This window comes from Buteo buteo, chromosome Z, assembly GCF_964188355.1.
Source record: "Buteo buteo chromosome Z, bButBut1.hap1.1, whole genome shotgun sequence".
NCBI lineage: Eukaryota > Metazoa > Chordata > Aves > Accipitriformes > Accipitridae > Buteo > Buteo buteo.
In genome coordinates this window covers 50324476-50340605 of record NC_134204.1, presented here as the reverse complement: position 1 = coordinate 50340605, position 16130 = coordinate 50324476, and the positions used below count along the sequence as shown (strand labels likewise).

Below are 16130 nucleotides of genomic sequence, written 5' to 3'. Positions count from 1 at the left end.
CATCCAGCCTAGATAGCAATGACTGTTAGTCCTTGGCCGTTGTAGTCACATCTGAACTACCGAGGCAATCGCATTGGTAATAATTAATTGGGCTGCCCATGCAGAAAGATATTTCTCTGTGTGAATAAGAGTCTATTTCTAAATATTTAGTTCTTACAGGCATTGCTAATCACTATCACTAGTGGTATGAATTAAGTATTAATTTATACATGTCTAATTGTTTAGCTTTTGCAATTAGTCCCTTGTCTACACTTGTAATTAGATTGTTTTTTCTTCATACATCCTGTACCTCTCAGCCTTTTTTCTCTGCTGGTGCTCTGATTTCTGCTGCCTCCCCAGCCCCGTGGGGTGCTAGAGTTAGCTCTCGCTATTCTTCACCGAGCTTCCCGCTCTGGTGAGCGCCAGCGTTTCAGGAGATAGCCAAGCCAGCGAAGAAGCAGCCCTGTACTAGTGCAGGGAGGAACAGGGCTCTCTGTGAAGGAAACAGGACAGAGGCAATGCTTGGTACTGCTTCTGGTAGGTATTGCCTAACCCCAGTGAGGCTGATGTTGCTGGTGGTTAGTGAGCCATGCACTGTGACAGACACCCTGTTCTAGACCCTTTCTTGGGATTTGGCTGTTGCTTCCTATCCTCACACCGATCCCATTCTGCAGGAAAGCCAGCAGCTTTCTGGACAGACATATGGAGAACATTTTTTTCTCCTTGCAAACTCTTCTTTGTCTGAAGGCTGTAAGCATCCCTCCTTCTCCAGCTCTTCATTTCATGCCTCTCCTCACCGCAGGTTCAGTACTCCCTCTCTGAGTGCAAGTCACGTTATGCTTTGTAACCTTTATGCAAAATGTAATCCAGTCTGTTGCACCGAGCTTCATTAGTACTTCAGGTAAGCTGAATGACAGTCTTAAAACTGCTGAAAAGCATAGGAAGGGTGCCTATTAAGGAGTGCAACAACTGGGCTTGCACTAGTTATTTTCTGTCAGTAATATCAGTACCACATGTGGTATGTTGAAGTATTATAATACAGCAGGGTAATATCAGTTCAAATTATTATTGCTTTTTCTGGGCTGGGGTGTGAACAAAGATTTCATACAAACTGAGATGCCAGAAATTTGTAGTTGAGGCTCTCTTGATATGCTCTCTAACTAATTTAAAGGATCAAATTTTCCTCCAGTGGAAATATTCAGTCCATGACAGAGTTTAGCAGTGTTGATATACTGAAAAATATTTAGATTTTGAGGACAAGCTGATGGTTTGAGTCTCATCATATGAGATCACGTGCATATACTTCCACCTTGTTTTTACATGTCCCCTGCATACATTAATGATAAAGCTTAAACAGTTACATGTAAACCAAGAGGAATAGTTTATCACTATCCCTTCCGCAATTCTAGCTTTAGAAATAAAGACATACACAGACAGAAAAGCATGGAGGATGCCCATAACAGTGAATGGAAAAGTCCTTACTCTCCTGCCTCTCTGCAGGACCTTAGATCGGGGTGAAAAGAGGCTTTGGGGGCGGGTGGCGGGGGGGGAGGGAGTTTAACCAGGTTGAAAATGGGTGAAATATCCATCTGCTATCCTTTTGGAAAGGGAAAAAAAATAAATCTGTGCATTATTCGCAGGCAGGAGACTTAAAGTGGTGAGGGAAAAATCAATATTTTTCTTTCAAAATGTAATTTTTTCCCTTGGTATGCTTGAGACTTTGGTCATCACAACACTTGAGAAATAAAGCCTGCATATGAAATGAGGCCTCCTGTGAAAGGAGAGGGGCTTAGGCTTAGGAATGAAGCTGGAGGAGTGTGACTAAGGTCAAGGCAGATCAACAGCACAGTGTGCGAGATGAGCCTGCTCAGCTCACTCTCCATTGAATGTGACCAGAGAGTCTTTACCATAATGTTTAACACACAGAGAGACCTTTCCCACTGAAGTCTTTGAGAAAATTAAACGGCTGTTACAGGGAGATGGAAGCACCAAGGAAAAGCAAGGTGTCTCCCCAAAAGGCAAAGGTGGTTTCAGAGATAAATAATCCAGGTGCTCTGACTTCTGCTATATATTACTTCTGTTGGTTAAAAAAGGAGGAAAAAAGTTAGATCTTAAGGCCGTATTGCTTTGGAGGGGGAAAGAAGTTAAAATATTCACTTCTGTTTGAAATATACCTCTTTTTCGTGTTAAAACCTCCAGTTTTAGGAATGGGGCTTTAATGGTGACCACAGGAAGGTTTAGGCTAACCATGGTAGCACTGACAGCTAATCCCACATTCTGTTTCTGCTCTGACCACAAAATGCAAACCCTAACAGGCCCAAAGGCAATGATGAGGTGAGAGCTGCCCTGCGCACATGCTGGATGGTATTTACAGTTACAGGAATATGAATAAAGCGTGCTCCAGAAAGGCGTTAATTACTGTCGGTTACAAATACCACGGCAGGAAGGAGAACTAAAACTGGCACACAGTTTCTTGATGGAGGGCAAGTATAGCCACAAACGGAAGATTCGAGAGAGAAAAAGGTATTTGTAAATAACAGTGAGGAGGAATTCTAAATCAGAGCAACCGCACGCCGACCACAGCACAGCCCCGGGGCCATCTGTGCTGCCAGCGGGGCTGGAGCTTGGCTTTGTCTGCCACTGCGAATGAGTGGATGGATGGAAGATGTCACTGCCGTGTGCATGTGTGTGGAGCAGCTGGCCAAGGCGCTGCAAAAATTGGCAGGACTTCCAGCACCTCTCTCCAAAGTAAAAGGGAATGAGGAAAAATTAAAAATCAAAAGGACTTGCTGACGCAAAAAGGTGTCAGGTATTGCAATGCACCAATAACTCCATCCTTAAAACCCCTGAGAATCACTAGCTCACTTCAGGAGTACTGCTCTTGCTCGGCCTAACTTACGCAGCCCAGTAGCCCCCAAGCCTCTGCACAGCTGTTTTAGTGTAAGTCAGTGTGACTGACTGTGGGAGAAAAACACACAAGACCTTTGGAAGGTCCCTTCCCATAAATTACTTTCAAGGATTTATTTACAGTTTACATTAGCAGCCACACCCTCCACAATATCATTAAACTTTACGAGGGCTTGAATGAACAGCTGCATCTTAAACAGTATTTTTTCATCTTTACATGTAAGACACTGGTTCTTTTGAGGCTGTTCACTAGGCAAGTAACATTATTTTTTTATTCAGCCACAGGGCAAACTGCCATTACTTGCTTGAAAGATCGTACCTCTGTTTATAGTGAAGTGTTAACAGTATTTCTTAAAAGCTAGACTACTTTGGCCTTACAGGTAAGGTGTGGGGGGGAAACGCTCTCACAATAATTTAGAAAATGAGTTTATTTCGGAGTTATGGTTACAGCTACACTGCTAATGACTTATGGCATAGAAATCTTTGGGGTGATACCTACAGTGGAAAAAGCTCTCTGCCTTCATTTTCATGTTCAAATGGGGACTTATGCAGCTGTTAGATCAAAAGCTTCAGGAGCTGTGCCTGCTTAGAGGTTGGAGATGCTTTAGGCTTGGGCAAGTTTAGTCTTGTGGGACGTGGTGTTGAGGGTGGGTTTTGCTTACATGCAGGCTGACACAACCCAAGGACAGTTGGTATCTGGGGTCTGATGGGACTTACAGGGCTTTCCATATAGGGCCTAAAGTAGGCAAGGTCTTCTGCAAGGGGCTTGGAAGGAGTCCTATATCCCATAGTCACAGCTGGCTGAATGCAAAGACCAGTGAGGACAAAACTAACACCGGATTTTCCAGTAACGCAAAGTGTGAGGATCTTAACCTCAATCGATATGCCTGGGGGCTGGTGACTGGATGAAGTTAGGATGGCAGATGTACCTGGAGCAGCTGTGTAGCAGCCACACTTGAGCATCTACCAGGCTCTTAACTTCTCCTGTCTTTCAAACCAAGAGACAGAGCCTGGTGGTTCCATCACATCTCAAAACAGCTTCACAGCAGGGGGCCTGTGCTCCCCATTCTGGGCCCCTCCTTCTCCTTGAAGAGACCTGAAGTCAGGATTTCCAAATCAGGGGCTGGATCAAGAAAAGTTGGTGATTGCCTTGGGAGTGAGCCTGATGGACAGGGAGAGATGGTAGCACAAACCACCTGCATCTAGCACTAGTACACTGTTAGCTGGCTTTTCCTAAACTGTCTTGCACATTTGTTGTTTGTTTCTGACTTACTTCTATAAAGGAGCAGCATCCAAGTATGTTTTGTAAATTGACAAATGACAGGAAATTAGGTGGCTGCTTTTCTGATTTCTCTTCCTAATAAGCAAGGCCTCCCCTTTCCCCTGCTGCTCAGCAGAAGTAAACAATATTCCCTGGGCCAAAATTTAGATTTCCTCTAGCTCTTCATAGCATTTAGCTCACGGCAGTTAATGCCATTAGTCAGAGATCTCCAATTTAAGTGTCATAAAATACTAATTATAATAAGGCGCTTGATGTCTCTCCGCGGGTGTACCAGCTCAGGATGCTCCTGAAGCCCTATTGGGCAGGAGTTACGGGGACAGAACAAGAAAGGTGTTTTGTCGTGCTACAGAGGAGGTTAATTAGAAAACTTCTCACATTATTAGTGAACCTAATTAATTTCATTACTTTAGAAGAGAGTCCTGATTATATCTGGAAAATAGCTGATAACCCCAATAGCAAATTATGGGTAATTTGATACAAGACCACTCAAGTTTATGGTTACATGGCAACAGCGCATTTTGCTGACTTTTGAGTAAGAGTAATGACTAAGACCTGGGCAAGAGAGAGCAGCACAATATCCACAGGGCAGAAAGTTCCTTGTTCTGGTTTCCTGGGAGGAAGTCCCGATGATTTCAGGGAGTTAAATGAGGATGTTGCCATGGAAGAAGACTTACTGGTTGTTCTCTGCTTCCACTAAGCAAATTATGTCTGGAGATCACCTTCCCAAGGTTACTATTTGTCAAAGCTTACTTGCTTGTCCTATGTTTAAACTCTACTTTACAGTACTAACGGGCTGCATTCTTTATTCTCTCTATGGGTTTATAAATAAATAGTTCTTGTCAGAGATGTTATGCATATAGACTTACATGAACTCAAAGTTAATGTGGCTCTCAGCCACCCCTCTATGCCTGCCCTTTGTGAAGATGAATTTCAAAAGCCATTTTCCCACCAGCTGCTGAGCTGGTGATAGATGGGATTTCATTAGTAAGGCAGATAGATACAAGCTGACATCCTGGTTCAATCAGTTATTGGAGCTGGGGGTTACAGATAATCCTTAGGGATGAGTGTACAGGCATCAAGTACACCAAGGAAAAGAGCAATATATAGGAAGTCTATACCTTTGTTATTGTTCAGAGCTGTGATAGTTGTCCCAAAAGTTAGGCTGGCTTTGGAACTACTGGCTGAATGCAGCAGAGAAGCCCTCTTGAGCTAAATACACGCCCTTTATTTTGTTGTATCTCCTTCCTTACAACACATTTATTAAAGCTTGCATGTTAACCTAATAAATACACTATTACATCTGGCCTGCTACAGCCTGTTGCTAAGAGTGACTGGGAGGCTGGCAGAGCTTCCCAAGGATTTGCCTGTGCTGGGAAGTCACATCGAGGTCTTTGAGGCATTCCTCCCCTGAGCTGCCAAGCCTGGTCTGGGTTCTGGTAGCACAGGGGGGTGAAGCAGATCCTCCTGGGCACATGCTGCCCCACGCTGCTGGGGCACACAGCAGGGTGGTGGGCAGAAGGTCTGGGACTCCCCTTGTAACTGTGAGGTTGTGTATGAGCTCTTCTAGGTGCCTCAAATGATGATACAGGGGCTCTGTAGTGAAAGGAAGGAAAAACGAAGAGGAGATCTTTCCTACACTGGAGAGGGTTTGCTAGCACAGATTTCCCAGGGACTTCTGCTAAAACATCCGTGGAATTTTTGGGGTAAAGTAGTTCCTTTTGGATGTGGTGGCAATTGCAACTTTTTTGCCAAATGGATCTTGCTTCTAGAGCTTTTGCCATTGTAAGCATGTCAGGCAGGGAATGAAAAAGAAATCATAGCTGCGCTGACAGTACCTTTCAACGCTGATGAGGAATGCCTCTGATCACACACAGAGGCGGGAGATGAGTAAGAGACTTGAGGCCACGTTCTGCTCCAGCTATGCAGAGATGCTGGAGAACAATAAAGTGGAGAGTTTGCTTAGGGAAGTCTCTCAGGGCTGTGCAATGTTGGATATGTGCCCCTATTCTTTCGGAAAGTAATAGCATTAAGTCACAGAGAGAGAAAGGAAGACACATACTCTTCTGAAAAATGGCCTATTACGTCTCTGTTTTTTCCCCTTTCAGTCCAGGGAAAATATTGTGCAATGCAGGTAATGGATGTGTTGCATTTACAAAATCAAAAGATGAAAAGTCAGTTCTTGCAAAAGTCAACCTCAAGATGGGTTGCGTAAGAGAACAGGCCTGGCACTACACATGATCTGATTGTGAATGGAAAGTTGTAGATGTGCTTTTCTGTTTCTATAGATCAGGAGTTTGTAGCAGATTGTGTCCTGCCCCATCAAACTTTTGTACTGTTAGTAGACTTAGGTGGTGTGAGACAATTTCTATCAGGAAGCTTTGGCAAGTAGAGTGCCCAGCAGCTCCAGGCCTTACAGCATTAGCCTGAATGTTTGTGACAGGCAGAATTTTGATCTACAAAATTTGAAGCGTTTAAGTTTGCCCACAGACTGCGCCTGCTTGGAGTTTCCTATGCCATTTCTCACCAAAACCTGAAAATTCTGATGCTGAAATTCTGCTGGTTATTGCCTTGCTGACAGAAGTATTTTTGTTTGCAGATACCTGAAGAAAATGCCATTTATCTTTTCAGAAGAGGCTTAAAACAGTTTACCTGACTTATTTTCATTTAAGCTGTTGTAATCAGTTTATGTCTGGGTATGACCTTTTTTCTTCCCTATAGTTACACCACCTTGCAGTTGTATCTTTATGCCATAGTTTAAATCTTGGGAGTAGAATCTCAATAAAAGACAAATGCCAAACCTTTTCATAAGCATTGTTACTGTTTGTTTGTTGGATATGTAATGTAAGCGTTAAAGTCTGAAAAGGTTCTCCCCACTATTCTATCAAACCCATTTCTGTGGCAAAACTTACAACACACTGAATATTTATTGGTAATAACTGTCCCACATAAATTGCACTAATACCATCTTAAATATGTTCTTGTCAATGCAGAACTAATGTGGTTGTAAAGCATGGCGGGGGACGGACGGATGTGTGTTCATTCAGTTTCTAAAAATCTGGTAGTTCTATACCTACTAGCAAGTACTGAAGTGTTTATAATCAAGCTGAGCTGAAGACCTGCTTTCACAACCATAACATGTTCATGAATGCATCCAAAAGTAGCTGAGATCAGCCTGCATATGGAGGCTTGACTCTCCCTTTAATGTGTAGCCTGTGGAGAGTGTTTCTGTAAATACAGAAGGAAACCAAGCATGTAGATGTTTGGCGACAAGGTTCTTAATTTATGGAAATCACTGCTACCCAGCAGAAGTCAGTGAAGCTATGACAGCTCATGTCCTGCAGCGGATCTGCCCTTTGGCTTCTGCAAATGCATGTTTGTGTGGGTAATGTGGGACAGGCTGAATGTGGCCATCCACGCTGACTAATGTCCTGCCATGGGAACAGGACACCACTCTCAAAAACATTACTTTTGCTAACTGTGTGCTGGTTTCTTTCTGGCAATGCAATACAATGATGCTGCAGCCTGCACTCAGAAAGACTCTATTTCTCACCAATTATTAAAAGCTCTCAAATTGCATCAGCGGTAAAACTCCTGTTGCCTGAGAGGAACTATCTGGCCAAGCCAGAATACATCTGAAAACTTCAGCATATGTTCTTACAGGTAAGAATATCAAATGTGTTCATACCTTCCTAGGTGTCAGGACTGAAGACCCTGGCAGGTTTCCAGGTTTTGCTGATTCAGACCTCTAACAGGGAAACTATTAAATAGGTTCAGGAAAGATTTCAGTTTTCCTGCCTGTCTCCATGTCTTTGCAGGGATTTACTGTTACGGGTGTTTTTTCTGCAGCAGATCAATTTGCCAGCAGTTTGCACATGGAAATGTATTTGGCCCTAAAAAAAAGAAAAAGAGAAGGCAAAAAAATTCCATATTTTTAAGCCAGAACAACTTATGATGAACTTGTAAAGAAAAACCATTTGCCATCCCTTCTTCAAAACACAGTGTAATTTCTCTAAATTGATTCCTACTCCTTTTCTTGTCTCTGGTGGATACGACATGAAGAAACAGACTCAAAGTAAGGGAAGAAAGACTTAGGCAAGGAATTAAAAGCAGAGATAGTGAAGCGCTGGGACAGATTGCCTAGAGAGGCTGTGGAATCCCCATTACTAGTGTTTGATGTTTGTCTTATCTCATCTAAGATAAGACAAGCATTTGTAGGGAATGACAGAGATAGTGATTTTGCCCTAAGAAAAAAAGCGGATGGCCTCTTGAAGTCCTTTCCAGATTGCTGCCATCCTCCCCTCTCCTTTCCCTGTGATTTATGTTTCCTTGAGGTTTCTGCCTGCCCTCTCCTATTTTCTTAGCTGTGTATCATGGAGGACTTGCCTATAATTGTTGGGTACATGAGCGTAATAAGCTGTTTTTAATTTTCTTTGATTTTCCAACTACATTTTGGTTGTTACACGTCTGAAATAGCGTATGACCTTGTTAAACCACTCCTTGGTAAACCATAGTTCGGAACAAAGAATGCAGTTTTGGATTTGGAGTTTGGCAAAGAACAAACCAATCTGATGCTGCTGTCCTGCCAAAGAAAGACATGGTACGCTTGAGGTTAAGGTCCTCAGAGGCCACTCAGAGGCCAGTGAGCCATCTGCTTGGCCACAAAGTATATAGGTTGGATCACAGGGAGGGGATTTGCCATAGGATCATCTGGGTGGTCTTCATACCTCAGCCTGGCTGATTTTCAGACTATGCAAATCCTCACTCAGCAGATGAGCAAGGGAAAAGAAGGAAAGGGTGCTTCCTTCCACAGCAGGTAAACCACACATTTCACTCTGCCCTTCAATTGTGTTGCTTGAAGCCAAGCTTCTGTTGAGTCATGAAGCCAAAGGGACTGCTGCATTCCCCTGTGATGTTAAAAAGGTGAGACCCATTCTCCAAAAAAATTGTTTTGCATGGAGACATTAGGATGCCTTTTCCTGAAGAATTTTACAAAACCTCCAGACTAGAATTTGAGGGTTATTCTCTCTTTAATGTGTAGATGCATACATACATGGGACTATGCCCATGGGTAAGTAAGCCTACAGACCAGGTCTGGGTACTGCGGCTTTTACACAGGTAGTCCCCTGAGTTTGTTTTGAATATTTGCCACAGATAAAGCAAGAGGGCCTCTGGAGGACTTATAAACCTTGACCTCACACTACCTTCTCGTAGCCTCAAACAGCATTACTTCTAAATACAAAACATCTATGTGTTTTATCTCACTGCAGGCACAAGTGACAAGTGTCTTTGCTGCAAGCAGAAGAGCGATTAGACTGTGACAAGGTTTTTCTTCTCTCAGCAAAGATTGAATGGGTCAGTCTAAAAATCTTTCTACTACTTGACCGCTTACCGTTTGTGCCTGGAGCACCAACCGATGCTGATGGATACTGGTTTAACAGTACTGGTACCTGGGTTTAAGACAGCAAATGGCCCCAAGTATTGGATTTCATATCACAAAATCGACCTTAAGCATCAGCTATGGAAATAATACAAGGGTTAAACTGAAGAAAGAAAGAAAAAAAGAGTCTTCAGGGCCATCAAGGTCTATATTTATGTGTTGTTGCCATGAAGGAACCAGCGCCTGAAATTAGCGGTTGAACAGTTGTATTCGCAGAGAGCGAGCATGAATATGTGTGCGTGTGAGACATGTTTTTCTGCTAATACAGACCAGGACTCCCCTATAATTAGAGGTGGTGGGTGCTGAGGTCCTGCCACAACCATGCGTTCACTCTGGCTCCTCAGTCAAAAATAGGATTTGGGGAAGCAAGGAGGCATGCAGGGGGATGTCACAGGTTCTTGGGTTTTGCACAAGGTATACCTAACATGGTAACACTGAGCATGATTGATATCAGTTTGAAGCAATCTGGGTTTGGTTTTTTTTTTTCTGCCCTTAACCAAACCTGAGAAGCAGTCCCAGGCTGTGGCTTCAGCAACCGGCAGCACGAGACCAGCTGAGTTGTGTAGACTCCCACAAAAGGTGTCTTGCTTCCGGCAGATGTCCCAGATACTAAGCCATTCAATCCCACCACAAAAATAGTTGTGTAAAATATTGTGCATTGGCTCTGGCCTGACAGCAATGGGTCTCTTCTGCTTTGCTGGGCAGGTGGAAACATCTCGCCAAGGCTGTGGCTTGTGTCCAGCAAGCCTTCTCCCTCCATGGGGCAGTGAGGTGCCTTTGTGTGACAACGAGAAATGGAAGAGGTATGGGGGAGGTTTGCTTTCCCTTTTACAGTCATGCTTTTAAAACTGACATGCATTTTCCTAACAGACTGCTGGCACCTAGCTTTGCTGCCAGGAGGGATGGAAGAGGGAACACAACAGAGCTTAAGGCTTCCGACACATTTCAGGAATGTTGCTGTGTGTTCAGGAAAATAAGGACCTCCAACCAAACTCTCGGCTGGTGTCAGCTGGCAGAGATGAGTGACCACAGTGTTGGGAAGCTGATTTATACCTGCTGGGGATCTGGCCCTGGAGAAGGAAGTGTGGAGGAAACAGAGTGTTTTGCCTTGCACAACACAAGATGGTGAGGAGCCCGCATGCTCAGGAGCATCGTTAGTGGCAAGACTGCTGTTGGTCTTCTTAACGCTGCTTTCTCTTTCCAGTGTCGTGTGATTCCCACCCCTGGCCTTTCCCAGCCTTGTCAGGAGCAGAGCTATACTGTAGCAGAAGTTGAAGCTGGTAACCACTACTGACTGCTGCATACATATATTTTTCAGAAAATTGTACCATAAAAATCATACCATAAATTATCTCAATTCCACAAAATAGTCCCATGTGGATCGGTCAGTGAAATCATGCAAGAATGCTGCTTTTGAAAACAAAATGTTCTTAGCCAGAAGAAGCCTTCTGTTTTGTTCAGTGGGTTTCGGACCTGGCTGAAAACTGGCTCTGCCCGCCTTGTCCTTCTTCCTCATCTTATGGAAGTGGGATGCGTACTGTCAAACTGAGCTGTGAAAATAGGCCAGGCATCACACCCAGAGAAGCAATAACCTGGTAGTGCCATCAGCGAAGTGATGGCAGTGCAGTCCGGCAGCCTCAGTACTTCTCCTGGGCTGCTGCATGTGACAAAGCCTGCGCTGCCTGACTTGCAGGCAGACTGAACTAAGTTAATCCCCCTTGGGAAGTTCAAATGTGTTGCAGCCACATGTGCTGCCCCAAGTCGCTGCCTGCATTGTCTTGCACTGCTTGATTAATGCAGAGTGTGCAAAACAGGTGTCAGCTCTTCTGACACAGTTCTGACACTGTTCTTCTTGCTTAAGTCAAATGTAAGTTATTTTACAAGCTGTAAAACAGTGGAAAATGAGCATTTGCACTCTCCTACTTTTCATAAGCTGTTGTCTCTCAGTTTCTGGTGTCCAGGACTCTGCCCTGGCTCCCATCTGCAGCAGCACATGGCATTTACAACCTTCCCAACCTAAAAGAAGCAGTATTTTGTGGTGTGCTGGCACTTTGTTTGTTTATTTGTTTTAGAAGAATCTCCAGCCACAGCAGATTTTTTCCATTTTCTAGGAGAAGCACTGTAGGCCAGAATTGGAAGAATGAGAACTGGGAGAAAATATAAAAGGTTAATGTCTCCCTAGGTCTGGAAAACAAGAAAAGTAAATTGACTGTCAGTACAAAAATAACTATATAGGATCAGAAGAAAAGTTCATCACTCACATGTCCTAGCTCTGGTGCAAGCTTAGATCAGAACAAGCATGTGCTCCTAGAGCATCCTCTGGTATAGAACTTCCTGGCTACCAGTCACAGTCAGAGACTTGCCATGCTGGAGGTTGTTGCCTCTCTATCTTCAGTGGCCCTTTTAAGGACCTTCTCTCCTAATTGCTTTTTGAACCTCTTTGTATTTCTGTTGCACAAAGCATCTCGTGGTCATGATTTTCACCATTTCACACTGTGAGGACACAGTGAGGGGCTGCCATTTCTCAGCCTGCTACAAGAGCATGGAAACATAGAAAGCACAGGAAAAACAGCAAGCCCACAGGAGTGTGTCAGCACCCAGCACTGATGTGAAAATCAGAGATGCCAGGTGGAGTGGGATTTGTCTGTGCCATGGAGCAACAACCTCTAGTACTAAATAAATGTTCTTGCTAGCCTCCATCCAGGTTAGAGTGGTACAGAGGGCTGGTGCTGGGTCCTGGTCTAGCTTGGTGGCTCCCTGACTGCCAGGATATCAGTACTGTTGATCAGTTTTATTGCAGTATTACCTAAAGGTCCTAACTTGGATCTGATCTGCATTTTCAAGGTGCTGTAAACATGAAGCAAAAAGACAGCTCAGGTCCCAAGAGCTGGTTACTGAAATACTCAGTGAGCAAGAGCAGATGGATTCAAGTGGGTGTGCAAGGCTGTAGATAGCCACTACTTTTCTTTTGCCATTTCTAGATTTGCTGGATGCCTGACCTGGTGCTAGACAGTGCAGGTTTGGGGAACACCTGTCAGACCATAACCAGAAAAATGAGAAGGCCTGGCTGGTTTCTCAGCTCCTTATGATGCTCTTTAAGGAGCACCCTCTGCCCTGGGACAAAGCGTGGGGCTGTATCTGCCAAATTCATCTCTGCTCTTGATATGCCCAGAAGGTGTTACTTCAGTCAAAACTGAAGCTCTCTTCTTGTCAACAGAAAGGCAACAGAAGTGTGTATCTGTGTGTTAGCCAGCACAGTGCTTCCGTGCAGAGGTGTTTAAAGGGGAGGGTGCCCAGCTCCCTGCCTTTCCTCTTTGCCTTCACTGAGATATTTGAAGTCTGAACCATTGCCTGACAGTGAAGAAAAGACAGCCACTTCCTCTGCAAGCTGCAGTGTGTTTTGAAATAGGTTGTCAATTTTGTTAGTGGTGATAAAAACATAACCCCAATTTTTTTTAATTTTTTTTTTTATCAATAGACCACAACAGGAACAGATCTGAAGCTTTAGAAGTCTGGTGTCCTAGACCATCCTCACATCTACTCTTGGACTTTACAACCTGCTGTTAACACAACAACTTTACTTACTAAACAGGATGCAGAGAATCTAAGCAATCAAGCAGGAAGCTCTAAAACATAAAGTAAATCCTCTCGGGTTGTTCAAGTCTGGTTATGCTCAGTTCTTTTAGCTGGTGTATGTTGTATAAGAGATTTCTTTGCTTTTATGGAAGGCAAGGTAGAAGAGAAGCTAAGTGCATAGTGCAAGGTCAGTGTAATGTTAAGACTGCAGTTTGTGAAATTGGCCATTGTATTGCTTAGTATCTCAGCAAATAAGGTCAAATATGTGCTTTTAAATACTAGTTAAGTCATGACCTTTATGGACTGATATTGAAGAATATTGCTGTTTGATAAAATAAGGCACAAAAATAATGCTGGTAATAAGTTACTAATATCTTTAAATTCTTTTGTTTGAAACTCACTTTTAAAATCTTGAAATAGAATTCCGTGATTGAAATAGGCCTGTGCAGCTGGTTGCAAAAGGACAGAAGACTTGAGCTATCATAGGAAAACAATGGGCCAACATCAGCTATGGTATAAATGAGAATAACTCAAGAAGCTCATTGAATTTGTTCATAAAGTTGCTAAGTGACAAGGAAGTCTGCTAGTCCTATTTGTACCTATGTGTGCCAGCATCTGAGTTTTGTTAGTCTGAATAACAGCACACAACTGATGGCTTGCAAATACCTTTCTATTAGGACTGAAGCAATTTAGAAGCTTAAGGTAGAATACGTATCTAGAAGTATGTTTCTTATAAGCATCTAAAATGTGATCTGACATTTATTTTTTTAAAAAAGCATACTGTACACTTGCTTTTTGTATGCAAGTATATTAGCCCTAAAAAATGCTTTAGCTTAACATTCTTGTACCTCCCCCACACCCCCTACGGAATGTTTTGACACGTTGTGGAAAAAAATAAGCAGCAACAATTGTGTTTGTACAGTAAGTACACACAAAGGATCTGTACCTTTTCAGATAGACTTCTAGATCAGAGTTGAAGAACTGCCAAGAGACTTCTTCAGGCAGAAGGATGTTGGAACAGTGTGCAAACGGCCCAACTTGTTGAAACAAGTCAAAACAAGATCATTCATTCCTTGATAATTGCATCAAATCAAGTTTGAGGTAAATGCAATTTTGCCTGGGGAGGGAGATAATATAATGTAGCTAATATAGAATAGGAAAACAGACTTCAGGGGCAAAATTAGTTCCTAATACAGCTTCAGTGGAATCAGTAGATGTTACCCTGGCAATGAATATGACACGTTATCATATAGAAATGATATATACATATGAATACATCCTTTTCAATATATGAAAACGGCCTTTTTTAATGTTAGTAATCCCTTTTAATAATGCAACTATTGAATGCCATATTTCCTAATGAGTTGGCAGGTGTGTTGTAAAAGAATTTATCTAAGTGGTTTTTTTTAAGTCTTGGGATAGGTTCAGCAAAATGGCACACCTGCTTAGTAGTCCAGCATTTTAACATGATACCATGGGCCATAGTCCGCTCTCACTTATGCCAAGAAACTCCAATGTAATAGCAAAGCAGGACTTCTGGCCAAGGGGAACACATGTTTGTCCTAGATGAATTAATTTGAGAGAGAATCATTATTCTGCCAGTATTCCTATAACAAACAATACCTTCAAAATACAGCTGTAGTGTCCCTAAAATTAAGTTTTGTGCTCTGATCAAAATACATTGACTAGGCTTAGCATTTGATTTGCTCTGAGGTTGATATCCTTAAAAGGACTTTTCCTTTTTTTTTTTCTCCTGACTGAGATGATTCTTGAAACAAACTATGACAAGTGTGGGTAAAAAAAAAAGCTCAGAAATTTTCCTGAAAATAAGCGAACATTGTGTAAACCTGGTCAATCTAAAGCAATATATCTCTTCATAGAAGTCAAGATCATGAGGTGCATCTAGACCATCAGAAGATTTCACACTGATTTTACTGTCTAAAGAGAAAATCTAAAGAATGAGGCATGTGAAGACCAGTAAGCAGGAGAGAGGGCTGTGCTGGAGTCCTCATGGGGGCTTGGGAAGCAAAACTTCTTCAGATCTCCAGCTAAAATCAGTTCCAGCCAACGCTGTGATCCAAAAGGCACCCACGGAGAGAAGCAAGCTGTGGCTGAAACTTGCTAAGAGAACTGGCTTAACTTTCAGTTTATCTGTTTATGTACCTTTTTCTGTCCACGTCCTCCTATGCACAGCTTGAAGAGGACATTGCAGTTAAACTGTAGGATAATATAAGGAACTGTATAAAGCTCTGAAGGGAAGTGGTGATACAGGTTATATTTACCATGTCTGTACCAAGCACTGAGCCTGATCTTGCTTAGTGCCTCCATGAGCTGTCAGACCTGCAGTATGACTACAAGGCAGAGTAGTAGCAGCACTGAGTTTAAGTACTCACAATTTGAAGGAAGGGTCGTGAAAACTGGTTATTGTTTCATTTCTGCCTCAGCCCCCTCTAAACACATAAAGATGGCAGAGTGAGTGTGCGTTTTCTATTAAGGAGACAATAGTGGATGTGAAGCATTAAAGAAATGCAGTCTGATGCTGCTTCATGCTTGCTGTAATCACCCTTCCTCCCTGCATGGCTGCTCTCTGCAGCCCACCTTTCCGGCTCAGTTTCCCCCCTCCTCAGCCTTGCTTTAGCCAAAGTGGCTACAGAAGCTGCAGAGCATCGCACCTGGGGCAGCCAAGGGAGGTGGGGGTCAGCAGCCACAGTGGCAACCTGCCCCGGCTGTCTGTGAGGCAGGTTTTTTCCCACATGGATCCTGGGCATCGGTGCTGTGGGCTTCAGTGCCTGTCCTCCGACATCCATCACGTCACTGCTAGGGGACACCTCGGCTTTTCCCGCACCAGCACAGCCTGCCATGGAGAGAGCCTGGCTCAGACAGGACCGGGCATCTCCCGTTGCAATGACTGCAAAACGTCACCTACCGTAGAGAAATCCCCATGAGAAA

General features: G+C 43.3%; 1 protein-coding gene across 3 annotated transcripts in view; it reads left to right on the top strand.

Moving 5' to 3' along the window:
• The window catches only part of AUH (AU RNA binding methylglutaconyl-CoA hydratase), a 202068-nt gene that overhangs the window by 184528 nt on the left and 1410 nt on the right, over window positions 1–16130 (top strand). The window contains exons 14-15 of one of the 3 annotated variants that reach the window (XM_075021064.1): window positions 9436–9520; window positions 10476–10510. The exons of the other annotated variants lie outside the window; for them this stretch is intronic. The gene's annotated coding sequence lies outside the window, so the exon portion shown is untranslated. Of the gene's footprint in view, window positions 1–9435; window positions 9521–10475; window positions 10511–16130 lie in introns of those variants that run through there. 3 annotated transcript variants of the gene reach the window in all.